At 46.7% G+C, this 14625-nt stretch overlaps 1 long non-coding RNA gene across 1 annotated transcript in view; it reads left to right on the top strand.

The window, feature by feature from the left end:
- Positions 1-1346: 1346 nt before the first annotated feature.
- LOC133274895 (uncharacterized) overlaps positions 1347-14625 on the top strand; it is a 38717-nt gene continuing 25438 nt past the window's right edge. The window contains exons 1-2 of the long non-coding RNA XR_009745321.1: positions 1347-2028; positions 2959-4548. This is a non-coding gene — a long non-coding RNA (uncharacterized LOC133274895). The remainder of the gene's footprint in view (positions 2029-2958; positions 4549-14625) is intronic.

Genomic DNA, 14625 nt, shown 5'->3' with positions numbered 1-14625 from the left:
TGAGAAAGTCTGACTTGCCCAGGGGTACCTGAAGCTGATCATGTAAATGCATCTCATGTAAGCTAAAGGCTGAAAAATGGGTTTATAACCAGAACTCTAAAGTTCTTACAAAGCTCTCATCACACTTCAACCTAAGACCTCAGAAACAGAAGGAGCAGAAGGGAAGTACTATGGAAGGAGCAACAGCATGCACACTATTTGTGGTCCATGTTGGGTTTGGTTTTGGTATCTGTGTTTCACCTGGATCGCCCGTGTTAGCTCCAAAGTGTGTTAGGAAACATAGGGAAAACCTTGTCTCTGTCTGACATGTCTGATGAGACTGCATTGGGATTGATACCATATCCACCCCTTTGTGATGATAACTTCAGGTCTCACGCCGTGCCCATTACTGAGTGGTGTAGCTGTATCACAGTCTCTCCTGCAGCCTGATCGTCAGGATTTAGCACCAATTTGCTGAGGGTTTCCCAGCTTTTCATGCTGGACAGGGAGGGATGGATGGAATGGGGGATGTAGACCTGACCCCAGTCCACATGATGGGGAGCCAGAGTCACAGGGGACTTGCTTGCAGTCACCCAGGCAGAGCAGAGAATTAAACTGCATAGGCATTGTTAGAAACAAAAAGAGGAAACCATCCGACCTGACACAATAAATGTGATTGTCCAGGCCTCAGATGGTGAAAACTGGCACAAAACCCATTGACTGCACCAGAGCTCTGCTGATGAGCTGAGAACATGGTGCAGTGAAAGAGGATAGGCTTATAGCATAGGTAATAGAGTACACGTTGTCCTCCTCCCTGGCTAACATCTATTAGGTTCAGTGAGGCTGTAATGATACGTATTAGAGGATGTCCAGCATGATCTATGGAGTGGTTTAAATTGCATCAGACTTAGGGTGAATGGGGAAACTCAATAATTCTGGAAAATTGTGCCTATAAATTTCTTTCTCATGCAGCTTGTAGTGTTTCCAAAGATGATTGTGACATGGCTGCATTGAATACGCACCTTACAAAGTGTGAGGTTCAAAGAAGCAGACTTTGGCTTTTATGAACAGTACATAAGTGTTTCAGTTCACCTTTAAGGAGTGAGCTCCATTGCACCAATCTGCTTTTCTGGTAGTACATCTCTTAGGAAGGAAAAGGCATATGAGTCTGCCCTGAGGAAAAGCAAGTCCCCGTTGGTAAGATGAGGTCCTTGAGCCCAATAGTGCTAATTCTTTCCCACTGAGATGAAACCCAGCCCAGGAGCAAGGAACAGCAGAAGTCCCATGCACCACTTCAGCCCCATTTAAACTGGAGTGCGGGAAGGGGCAGGGTGAAGAGGAGGAAACCATGTGTCAGCTGTCTGCTAAAGGATCAAATTAATCTGATCAGTAATCTTTGCTCAGTGAGGAGTGTGCTGCTGGTCTTATCTAGCCTCCTTTTGAGATTAAGCACAAGAGTGAAGAATTGCAGGGCTTGGCAGTCTATTTGTTGTTGATCATTCCCTGGTCATATTTTCCATGTGTTTTATGGGGGTAGGATGAGTATGCTCCATTTCACATGGCTGAGATAATATTCCCCTGGAATGGGGAAGACATGGACTAACCTAAATGAGAGGGAAAGAAACACCAGCAAGAATCCAAACCCACCAAAACCAAACCAAGCCTCTGGGGCTTTGGGGAGGGTCGAGGTAAAAACCAGCTTCTCATGATTTCATCAAGCCATGGTTGCTGTCCTGCTGCCCTCACCCTATACTGGTGGCCCCACTGAAAGCAATGGCCTAGTTTAAGGGTTAGGACACTCCGGATCAGCAGTGCACTTCAATATGCACTCAACTGAAACATCCAAACAATCCCTTTGTATTCAGTGGCTGCACTCAGCGTTAAAAATAAGCCTGCTGTTAAGTGCCTTCATCAGCTCTAGGTCTAATTATTTACTTTACATGAGTAGTTCCAGAGGAACTCAGGTCTTTGCTGTTTGGGTAAGGAAACAAGAAAAACAGCCCCCGCTTCTGGTTTACGCAGTGGCGAAATGAAGTGTGCTTTGTAGGGGTAAGTACTCTCAAAGTCTTTTTGTGCAATGAAACCTATGTCAAACAGATCAGAATAACAAAACAGAGGTAGATTTCCTAAATAAATGTATAAAAAAATGAAATCTTTTGTAGACAAAGGAATTTTGCCAGAGATCCTATGGGTGTTTTAAAGTGATGTCTTCAGACAAGGCTCAGTTGGGGGGGGGGGGGGGACTTGCAAAGTATTTTTGAATGTTATTTGCTATTTCTGGATGGATTTGAGGTGGAGTTTCAATAAGGAGGAAGCATAAAATGAATAAAAACCAAAATGCAGATTCTCCACATTAATTTCTAAGTATTACTTCTGCCATCTAAGGACAATTTGTCCCCCTGAATAAAGCCTCTCCAAAGCCTTATGCAGCATATTATGTCCCTAAAATAGAGCTTATTTAAAGTGGGCTTTAAGGCATATGATGCCTTAAAGTCAAGTTCCTCCAGGAAGTGGAAATGGCATGAAGATGGGGGCTTACCTAATGAACACTGCGTCCAGTTAATGGTCCCAAGTGTGTGCCCAAAAGGGAAGGGTGGAGGCGAGAGTGAAGTATCTTTAAAAGTTAATGAAATCTTTCATTTCAGTAATTGAGATACCTGTTTGATTTATGTTTGGTTCTCTCCTGGCTGGAGGCTCTCAATCAATCAGAGCCAGTTTGTCTCATCCTCGCACGTCAAGGCCAGGATTCATCTCACGTCAGGCGCTTGGTTTGCAACAGCAGGGGTGAAACACAGGATCTCCTGAGGATGATTCATATCATAGGTGGGCTGAGTCGCCCTCAGGAGGTGCCTGCCTCTCCCTGCCTTGCCTATAATGGGAACCAAGGGCTGACAGCACTCCAAACTTAGCCACCTCAGCTACGTGCCTATAGTGCGGTAGGATGAATCCGGGCTCATACATATTTTTTCCTCCCTCCAGGTAAAATTTCACTTTGCATTGACCTTCTGCACTGTTCCTCTCTCAAAAGCAGTCTCCAGGGGAGCATCAGGGCTCACAGAGCAAATGGGCACTGTGTTGACCCTGCAGACTTCCATCGTTGATGTCCTTCCATTGGGGGCTTCAGAGGTGTCTTCCAGGGTTTCCATCCGTTCCATGAGAGGCCAGCACTATTAATATTCCTGATCATAAACTCCAGAGAACCACAAGCAAAGCTCCCGCACTCTCAGAATAGCTCCAGTGCTAAATATAGGGGATTTTTATGAATCTATTTGCCACTTCCATTAGTCAGGGCAGAAATACATTATTGTAAGATGTCTAAGCATTTTGTCATTGCTCACTGGCTGTTTCAAAACGTCGTCTAAGCAGTTATCACTGTATTTCTGGTTGATATTATAACAACCACTGGCTAATCACAGAGTCAGCAGTGAAAACTGCTCTAATCGTTATCTTTCTGGCTAAGTAACTTCCCCGTTATTTGTTGTACACCGCAGATTTTGGCACGTGGGGCTTCTTTTTTTTTCTCTTCTCATGTTAAATGTGAGATTTTATCCTCAAAGGAGTGATTATCTCCGAGCAAAATTGGCAAGGTTAAACACTATCTATAAAAAACCAGTCAGCAGTGTGCCATGAAATGAATTGCATCATATATCACTCATCTACCTGGCGTTTGAAAAAGTGTGAATATGTGTTTGTTCAGTTTGGGTGAGTACTTTATATTAGGCTTCTTTTTCCATGAAGGTAAAAATGACCTTGATTATTAGAAAGTGAAGATATATTGAAGCGGGTAGAATCGACACAGCTCCATTTCATTTAGTCCCCACTAAAATTGAAAGAAGACGAAAATAGAGATTGAATTTATTTTACTATATATTGCCTCATTTGAACTTTAGTAAAGCATTAGCCACCAAGGAAAAGCCTTCTCCCACCTCCCTTCCATAATCTCTTACAGATGGAAGGTTAAGGAAATTGTCCTGACTTTATTGATTCTTTGCTATGAGGTTCAACCAACAGCTGGTGTGTTACTGGGGAAATGTGTGCTGTGCTATAGTTACTGGAAAGCAGCGTTTTGACCTGGCAGCTCTGTGTACCCATATGAAAAAGCTCCTGACACTTTTAAATCCCAAATTGGTCTATTCCCCCCCCCCCTTATACCTTAATACATCGTCTCTTTAGGACCCCACCGAAAAAGCTGTATTATACCAATCCAAGTATTTTACAGAATGAAGGAAAATAGTACCCTGCCAAGATGGAAAGCCACAGGCTGCAAACTAGCTGCTAGATTCTGCCAGGTCACTTGAATTGTCTATTAGTTCCAGAAATACTTCCCTTGTGATTGTTATAAAATGACCAGTGTGTGATGCTGCGTGCTGCTGGCCTCTGGCAGTTCGATCATTCATCAGGTGGAACTTCAGACACCTCCTGATTCAAATTTCCTGTTAAAATGAAGGGATCAACGTGAACCCTTTCTTCTCCCTTTAGGTTGATTTTGAGACTAATTGGTGTCTTCAAAATTCTGGGGAGCATTTTCAGCTGGCATCAACCAGCCCAGCTCTAGTGGAGCCCACAGAGGTACACCCATTTGTACCAGCTTAGCAGCTGGCCCTCTGAATGTGAAAATCTACATTAGCACCTATTTTATAGGTGATAATTGCTGCCTAAGTACTGCAAGCCCAGGATATTAGCACTAGTTCTGAGGAACTTCACAGTGGGTCAAGCTCATCCCTATGGTGAGGAGCTGGTGGCACATCTTCCAACAGATTTCATCTCCCAGGGTTCTCCTCAGCCCCACAGCTCCCCTCCTTTCTTTGTCTCCTCACCATAATGGTCCTCTTACTGCTTCTTGAGGGGCTGCAGAAGCTTAAATCCTAGCCGGGAGGCTCATGAGGAGCAGAACAAAAGCATGAAGCACCTGACCTGCAACTCCCACAAGACTTTCCTGCATCAGTATAAACTGTTTGTCTCTTTTGGCCAAACTATTTCAGACTGGCTTGGTTTTGGTTTTGTAAACCTGTGAGAAGTGTAGAATTGCCTACAATTCTTTGCTAACCTTTTCTACGCAATATAACCTTCAAATATTGCTGGTTCTCATGAGGTTAAACTGTCCTCCCACCCCATATTTGCTGGTGTTCTCCTAGAAACACATGAACATGAGAGATCTCGGTCCCCATTTATAAAGCTGGAAGGCTCAAAGGCCCAGACCTCCAACCTTCCTTCGGATTCATGCTCCTTCTGGTTCTTTGCAATACATTCCTCTTTAAGCTAAGTTCATCTTCCTGCAGGTGCTTATTTTAGCTCATAGCTTTTTGTCAATTTGGCATTAACAACACTGCAGCTAAACTTTCAGAAGAGTGCTTACTTGGGATTGATCGGTGCATGGGGCTGGTAGCCAGGTGGGCTGTGGGAGAGCTGGGAAGCAACAATGGGAGACACACTCCTTTATGTTAGTTGTCTGGTATTTGTCATGCTCTATTTGGGGGTCTGAACTTATCCCCTGGGTGGACTTCAGTGGGATGGATTACAGTTCAACATTGCATAGGTATACTTCTATTTGACATCTCTGCAAAATTATTACATTAGTAGTATAAAATCTCCTAAGGGCCTGATATGAAATTCTTCCATTCATCAGTCAAATTATGCTGCTAGTAAGAAGTATGGCCGACCCAGCCTACCGTCAGGACCAAATTCAAAGGCAGTATATACAGCAAATGTAATTTAGACCTCTTGGCCTCATTCCTCACCTCTGCTGCAGAGCTCAGCGCTGCAGAGCTCACTAGCACTAGCAAGGAGGAGCTTCCCATTACGGATATAAAGCCATTTTCACCCCCGTTAATTCCCTGCACCAGGCACTAAGTCTAGGTTGAGAAAAAAAATTGCATCCATTTGATGAGGTACTCCCTTTCTTCTCCAAGGCAAATCTTGGGTAGTTCCCAAGCACAATCTGTACTCTGTGACCTTCAGGTATGGCTGAAGTTTAAGTCCCCAGAGAACTTTGGATGGCTGTGTTGATTTCACTAGCAAAATCCAAGGCGAGAAGGAAAACCTTCAAGGACAATATGTGTCTCTATTCACTCAGTGACTTCCTTCCCTGCCTTTCGTCTTTGCCCTCCCCAGTCACTCTAGGGTTTGAGTGCCTCACACCAATGCAGGTTTCTCTTCATCCCTTCCCATGGAGAAAAATGCCATTGTTTTAATTCTACTTGTTGAGGAGCTGTTCTACAGAGGGATTAAAGAGCTCCCTGCAAGCCCTATAATAAACCAGAGCAGGTATTCCCCAAGGCCCAGCCTGCAGACTCAGCTCCTACACAGCCCCCTTCTCCCCTCCTCTCCTATAGACCATGCTTCTCATGATCACTATCTCCGTAGAGCCCTAGCAGCCAGCTCCACCAGAGCTTCGCATTGCTGGACTCTCTGCATACAGAATCATAGCACCAACTGGGTTGGAAAAGCCCTTCAAGCTCACCCAGTCCAACCGTTCCCAGCACTGCCAAGGCCACCACTAACCCATGGCACTGAGGCCTCGTCTCCACGCTGTGTGAACACTTGCAGGGACGGTGACTGCAGCCCTGCCCTGGGCAGCCTGGTCCAATGCCTGAGCACCCTCTGGGGAAGGAATTGTTCCTCAGCTCCATCTAAACCTGCCCTGGTGCAGCTTGAGGCCGTTTCCTCTTGTCCTGTCCCTTGTTCCTTGGGAGCAGAGACCGACCCCACCTCACTACAACCTCCTGTCAGGCACTTGTAGGCAGCGATCAGGTCCCCCCTGAGCCTTCTTTTCTCCACACTGAACCCCCCAGGTCCCTCAGCCGTTCCCCATCACACTTGTGCTCCAGGCCCTGCACCAGCTCCGTTGCCCCAAGGAGGCACACACCAAGTCATTCCCTTTTCCCTCTGCTGTCAGAAGCAGAAGTTCCTCCATCCTGTTAGGATTATTTTAAAGCACTCTTTAAAGCTGACTCAGACAATGTGATGCAGCCTGGAGACAGGAGAAAGACTCACAATAGGTTCACCCGGTGTTCCTGGCACCACGGATGGTGTGGCACCATCATGTCCCATCACTGCATGACCTCTGCAGTATTTCTCTGCCCAGTGGGGTGAATGCCAAATAGCAGGAGGCTGGTTTCTGTTAGAATCCATTTTGCCTTCCCCTGTTACTTTAACACCGCCTATTTGCGCTGTTAAAACGAGACATGACATTGCACCAAAACTCTCTGCATGGCTTCGCTCCCCATCTTCCCCAAGCCCCAGATGACTTTGAAGAACAAGGAACCCGACTCTGAGAGCGGGGCCCGCGATATTCGTGGAGCATTAGATCATGTCCACGTTAGGTATAACCCAGTACAAATCCTCTCCGTGTCACTGACACCGTGAGGGTTGTTACAATTGCTCATAGCTTAAAACAATTTTGCAGCTTTTCTTCACCCCCGTGAGTTAGTTCCAATTAGAGGAAGGGAACTTTCCGACCCTGCAGAGTTTCTATTTAGGACACAGCCGTGTCCTCACAACACGCTGTCAGCCCTGCCGAGCAGCCGGCAAAACGTCCACCGTGTTACAGAGACGTGACAAAAACAGAGGGAGAAGAGGGATCTGTGCTCCAGTTTCCTTCAAAGGCTCTTGGAAACACCTCCTTAGGCGTTTAGTTTGTTCTGCCTGACGCTGCGGTCGCGGCGCTGAGAGGCCTCCTTCTGCGTCGCCTGCCTTGCAAATGATGTTCCCGTTTCAGAAAGTTGGAGGAAAGAGAGAACAGGGAAAGGAGAGCAAATCAAGTGGCAGCAAACCTGCCAACGTGCCTTTGGGAATGGGGAGGCAGGGGCTCGAGCAGCCTGGAACTGGTTGGAGCAAGTCCGGAGGAGGCTACGAGGATGCTCAGGGGCTGGAGCACCTCCTGTATGGAGACAGGCTGAGAACATTGGGGCTGTTCAGCCTGGAGAAGAGAAGCTGCGTGGAGACCTCAGAGCAGCTTCCAGTGTCTGAAGGGGGCTACAAGGATGCTGGAGAGGGACTCTTCATCAGGGACTGTAGTGACAGGACAAGGGGTGATGGGTTCAAACTGAAACAGGGCAAGTTCAGGTTAGATCTAAGGCAGAAGTTCTTCCCTGTGAGGGTGCTGAGGCGCTGGCACAGGGTGCCCAGAGAAGCTGTGGCTGCCCCATCCCTGGCAATGTTCAAGGCCAGGTTGGACACAGGGGCTTGGAGCAACCTGGTCTGGTGTGAGGTGTCCCTGCCCATGGCAGGGGGTTGGAACTGGGTGATGTTAAGGTCCTTTCCAGCACAAACCAGTCTGGGATTCTATGATTCTACCACCCAAAGGCAGAGGCACATGGGGTGGAGGAGCCCGTGCCCAGTCACAGCCCACGATGAGCAGCCGGGGCTGGCCCTGGCCACGCAGCTGCGGAAACGTGGCTCTTCGCTTTGTGCTCCCCCAAGCAGTGGGGTGATGTGGGTGTCTCTAGGGTGAGCCAGGCACTAGGGCACCCCATAGCTGGGAACGTGGTTGAAGCACACGTGGGCCTCAAAACCACAATAACCAGGATACAGATTTGCCCCCTCATCCCTGCTGGCAACACATCCCTCCACCGCAACCCTCCTGCCCACAGTGCTCACAGGCACACATGCCCTGTATCCATGGGCAAGGAATGGCAGGAGCAGGATGGCTTGCCTGCTCCTGGTCACTGCAACCAAACGGTACTCCCTACCAGGACATTTAGGTGCCAGGCTCTCTGATGCCATCCCTGTTTTCCAGGAGTTAGCAGATACCAGCACTGGCTTTATGCTGAAGGACCAGGCAGCCAGATAGGGCACCCCCCATGAGTGGGTCTGTCTCCAGGAAGACAAGGGAAACCTTCTGTTGCCACATCCTTGTTTTCCAAGGGGTTCATCATAACATGCTGCTGTAAAAATGCTGGCAGAAGGAATGACTGTAAATGTGACCACAGTGCTGGCCAGATACGCTCAGTCAGAGAGCAGTTTGAGGCCAGCTTTGGAGTGGAAAACTAGAAGTACATGGGAGCTGAAGCTTTATTCCAGGCTGAAAGGGTGATGTTTGAAATGGAGGTGCCTCCTGAGAGCATGGAAAACAACAGCGTGCCAGGATATCAGCTGGTGATTAAGTTACCCACGAAAGCGGGAACCTATAGAACAGGTCAGCAAAGTCAAACAAGAAAACTCTGTCCTCAAATGCTTTTTCCCTTTCTTGCTGCAAGCGTCTGCTCTCTCCCTCTCTCTGCCTTGCCTGTCTGAACTTGCTGTGCACCAGCTCAATTCACTAACCCAGCAAAAGAAGGTTTCTAACAAGCAGATGGGGTGATTTGGTTTGGTGAAAGGTCCAGTGATGGAGGAGCTTGTGCACCTGGCAGCAGGGATAGATGGAGTGAGGAAGAGGAGTGGGAGACAGTGGAGCAAAACTCCCCCTCCAGCAGAAACAAGGGGTTAGAGTAGCTCGGCCATAACACATGCACAGGACAAACAATGCACAAGTGAGCAGCTACGAAGCGAACAAATAAAGACTCAGGGGGGTGAGATCCAGGAATAAACCAAAGGTTTTTGCTTTCTTTTCTCCCTTCCTTCCTTTCTATCCACCCACCCGTAATAACAGAAACACAGGGGAGGAAATGCATCTGAGGAGCTGGGTCTGGAGAGGAAGGCGCACTCATTGCTCCCTCCTGTTATGCTTGGCTCGAGTTGGACGGACACACCTGGCCTTCCAAACAGGCACTATTTATATGTCTCCTTCCCCACAGCGGTGTGACCTTCTCCCCACATCTTGCCCAGCCTTGTCTGCTGGCAGCTTGACTGAGCATGGTGGAGAAGAGACCCCAGTGCCATCTGGTGCAAGCAGTGGCTCACAATACACAGCCAATCCATCATCCCCCAGCACTGATTTCACCTTTCCTGCTCCAGCTTTGCTTGGTGCACAGATGAGGCTGATGTGGCTGAGCTGCGTCTTCCTTCCCCTCTCTCAGCTGCCCTGGGAGGAGGGAAGGGGACCTGTTTTGTGGGTGCTCCCTGCTTGCAGCAGGTCTCCCAAAACTCCTCTTCCCTTAGCTCCCTGGTGCTGGAGCTTCTCCCTGGGTCATGGCACTTTCCACCCTCAGGTGACTTGTAGCCAAGGTCCACCTCCCCAGATGAGGATGCTTTGGGGGTGTCAATGCTATGCAGCAAAAATGGAGCAGGTAAGCCAGTGCAAGAAAAAGAGGGAGTCAGACCTAGAAATGCAACTAAAAGTAGACTGTGGAAGAGGAGAAGAAGAAAAGCAAATCCATAGGCATGGCCAGCTTGTTTTCGCATGTTTCCCTGCAAAATAAACTGGTCAAGTGGAAGTAAAACCTAATTTACCTATACCACTATAATCTGCTTTCCTTATGTTAACATAAGCCAGGCTTTGAGGGGTTTTGTGACCAACAACTGCAATGAAGACATTCACCAAGAAATGGAGCCCGGCCACCGTGTCGGCTGTGAGCCCTGTGCTCAGCTTTTCTAAGACTTCAGAACCCAAGTGGCTAAAGTTGGCTCAACCTCTGCATTGCAGCTGGTCCAGGATCAGGACTTAGCTGGTGGATCTGTAAATCCTGCTTGATATAGCAACCACAGGGAAAAGAGTGTAAACCTGCAGAGCCAGCAGTATGTGCCTGTTCCTACTCTCTGGTCCCTGCAAGGTGACCTCCCCATCGGTGAAGGAAAGCAGCTCAGTTTAATAAACCAAACCGAATATTTCCATCACCTTGCCTTCTTCTTGCAATGACAGGTGGCACTAAAATGAGGGTATAAAGAATAAACCCACAAATTAAAATGACCCAGCTCTGGGATGGTGAGGAAATCTGCAGAGCAGCTCCTACTTGCTGACAACCAGACCGCTCTCAGCCCCCAGTAGCCTCTGCGGGGCCTGAAAGCATGCCATGAGAGACAACAAATTACTGGCTTTTTTGCGTATCTTTGGAGGTTTTCCAAGAATTCCCGCAGGACTTTGTTGACTTTGCAACAGAAAAGTTCACTGTTCAGGAAAACAGTGATTCATTCTGGGAAGAGTTTGCTTTTATACCATTCATTAGGAAGGGGGAAGGGAGATTGAAGAGGGTCATGTAGGAAGACAGATACTTGTGTTTGCACCACATCTGTTTACATGCACAGGCAGAGCGCTAGGCAAGGTTGTCCTCTTATTCTCCTGCATCTGAATCCTTCCCTTGTGAAATGCAGCCTTCCCTCCCAGCACATCTCCAGCCATCGGGCATTGGATGATGTTTGCTCAGAGGATGCCTCCTCCCCTGGTTCCTTGCAATCTCTGCTCTGTCCTCAGCGCCTTTCATCATATTTTACACAAGGCAAAGGCACACATTAAAACCATTTTCTGTTTATAAGCAGCTCTGTCATTGATACCAAAACAGATGCGCTGATAAATGAGGAACGATGCTTTCCCCGTGATGTCACGGCAGCTTGCATTCACATTCATTAGATAGAAACAAACACGCTTAAACTTCCACAAATGGGAGAAGGCTGCCTCTGAAATTATTCCATTTTCAAGGTCAGTGAGCAAAGAGTCAGTCCACGTTCCTTGGAGACAGCCTCCAATCAGAGGAGACGGCTCCCCTGCCAGCCAGCTGTTATCTGCATAGTCCTCCTCTGCTATTTGATGTGCTTCTTGTCACTTGACTGTGAGATATTTTCATCATTCCTCCAGCTGACATCCTTCGTGTTCCTTCTTCCCTGGTACAGACCCCCCCCCCATCTAACAGCAGCGAGGGGTTAGGATATGCCTAAGCAAACCTGGGCTCTTTCCTGTGCTGTTACCATTTTTCCAGGACACATTTCATATGCATCTTACGACCTCTTTAGCACTCTTCCTGGCAAATAAGTACATTGGTTTTAATAGCCACTTGAATTCAACCCAGAGGACAGCGATTAGGCTCTTAATGAGCTATGCAGTGCACATTCTCTGTTGGCTAAATCTTGAGGTGCTTACTCAGGCATATTGCCACAGTGGCTGAGGCTGTGTAAAGTGCTTCCAGATGTGGCCCCTTCAAATGAACTGAAAGGCTAACCATCATGCATTTCAGCATCAAGAAAAGAATACCAACATAGCTCACTGGCTGATCTGCAGCCTCTGATCTCCCTTCCCATATGCGTCTTGCCCTAATTATGAAGAGAAAGGTGAAGAAACACAGACAGGGGAGCTGGGATGATGTTCCCCCCGATGCCAGTTCCTCCCTCAGCTTGACTCCATACAGCCTTGGAGAAGATGTGAAATAGTTTCAAGGAAGGAAACCTCTCCCGATGCACCGCTTGGAAAAGGGGATGGTCAGTGACAGGCATGTTGGGGATGAACTCAGAACTGTCTCAAGAACTCTTGGGAGAACAACCTTTTTGTATAGACAGGCCTGCAAAGGTCTGCAAATGCAGAAATGGAGTGAAATATCTCATTCTTCCTCTGCTCCATTTACAGAACTGGTTTAATATTAGTAGATACCAAGGAGAAATTAAGTTTAGATCACATCGTATTTCTCTTGATGACATAATATATTTCTGCATTATCTACAGATGCATACATAGCATGCGTATATAGCAGAAGTAAACTCTCCACATACCATAACCCTACATGTGAAACAAACATGACAGATGTACTATAAAACAGTACAAATTATTCTGCACGTTATTCTGAGGTACACTGTGTAGCAGTTCAACACCATATATAGCTTATGTTTTATTGTCAGATGTAGCAAGATGTAATCTTTCACAGGTCCCACAAGTAGAAGTTATAGGAAAGAAACTTGTGAATAAAGAGGACAAACATTCAGTAGGATGGGCAGAAGATACTCAAGATGATTAGATATACAGCATGTTCCTTCTGCCACCAAAGCAAGGCAGGATTGAACAGTGGTTTGGGGGAGCAGAATCTGGCCTACATGGACATATGCCTTTGCAGATTCTTTTTATGGATCTCAGAAGGACCTTGCAACGCACACAGGGACAGCTCCTGCAGCACTGGAACCACACTCAGGTGCTGGCTCTCTGCTGATCACGCCAAGGTGGCCTTGCCACTCTTTGAAGCCAATGGGCTTACATACATAGAGCATGTCTAAGGAATGCTCAAGAAACTAGAAGAGTTATTAATATAGAATAATAGAGTCACAGAACAGTTTGGGATGGAAGGTACCTTAAGATCATCCAGTTCAAACCCCTGCCATGGGCAGGGGCACCTTCCACTAGAGCAGGTTGCTCCAAGCCCCATCCAACCTGGCCTTGAATAGTGCCATATATTGTAAAGCAACTAGGGCTGCAAGCATTGCAGTAGTAGCTACTGCAGCAGCAAGGATCTTTATAATTATTAATTATTATTAATAACAAGAAAAAGGAAAAAGAGAAGAGAAAGGTTTCTCCTGCCTGCTTCTGTCTCTGAGCAAGAAGCAATTGCTGGTATGAAAAGCGATGATGAGACTGGTTTGCCTTATCCCTTCAGTGCTGCTGTTTCGAAAGAGCAACTGCAAAGTCCGAGGTGTGCTTTGCAATCTGTTGTAACAAAACACTGGTTTCTTCATGTACCCATTTTCCTCTGCTATTTTACCACTTTGACCAAATACTGTGTTACTGAAAATTCAGATGAGTTCTGGTCAAATAGTAAAAACAAATACACGGGTATATAAATACTACTGCGAGTAAAGGAACTAAATTTATCTCTCTTGGACTTCTAGGAAGTCATGTTTATCACTGGTTTTGAATACTCAGAAACCTGGGTTGAAGGGAACGTTCACAAATCCTGATCATCTGGTTGATTTTTGTTGTGTTTGGTGAATAAACACATTCATAAAATGCTCAGTCCCACGCAACCATCCACTGCCAAAACCAGGACCTTGATTTGTGTGCTCACTCATAGGCTAAGAGTACAATTCTTAAGCACAGCTTTTGGGGGTTTGATGCACGTGCTCTGCTGAGAGCTCGACTGCATATGCTACATCTTCAGGTGTTATTGGTGCAATGTCAGTTGCTTCAGCTGTTATCAATGCCATACCAGTGTAATCAATGACCATGCAAACAAGTGGAGGAATTAATCCAGCGTGTCTCATGACTGAAATCATGCCTGGCTCACAAATTATTTAAGTGCCAAACCAGCTAAATTCACACTCAACCGTAACAAAAATAATCAGCATTGCTAGAATTCAAAATGAGTTCCTTCTTTTCAGACTCCTGCAATAAATTAGCCTCCTTCTCCTACCTTGGAAAGACCTATCTATTTCCATGATTCTTCATTTTAAAGAGTTTGACTCATAAGCTAATGTGATTTCAGGAAAAAAAGAGAATATACAGCTATTCTTGGTTTTCTCTAGAAAAATTTCTGTAGGTCATTGCAGCTTTAATACAGAATTGTATTGACTGATTTCCTCCTGCATCCTAAGGAGTTGCTAAGCAACATGGATTCTCTCTTGCTATGCATTTGCCAAGACAGAAAAAAGTGGGAAGAAAGAGAAAAAGATTCACCTTTTCTAATATAGAATCTCAGACTGGTTTGGGTTAGAAAGGAGCTTAAGATCATTCAGTTCTAACCGCCTGCCATGGGCAGGGACACCTCACACCAGACAAGGTTGCTCCAAGCCCCTGTGTCCAACCTGGCCTTGAACACTGCCAGGGATGGGGCAGCCACAGCTTCTCTGGGCACCCTGTGCC

This window comes from Pezoporus flaviventris, unplaced genomic scaffold (assembly GCF_033815535.1).
Source record: "Pezoporus flaviventris isolate CSIRO_AGI_PZ_B2104156 unplaced genomic scaffold, CSIRO_AGI_Pfla_v1 ptg000037l, whole genome shotgun sequence".
In the NCBI taxonomy this organism is placed as follows: Eukaryota; Metazoa; Chordata; class Aves; order Psittaciformes; family Psittacidae; genus Pezoporus; species Pezoporus flaviventris.
Note: the sequence above shows the minus strand (reverse complement) of the source record. Positions and strands in the feature narration are given on the sequence as shown.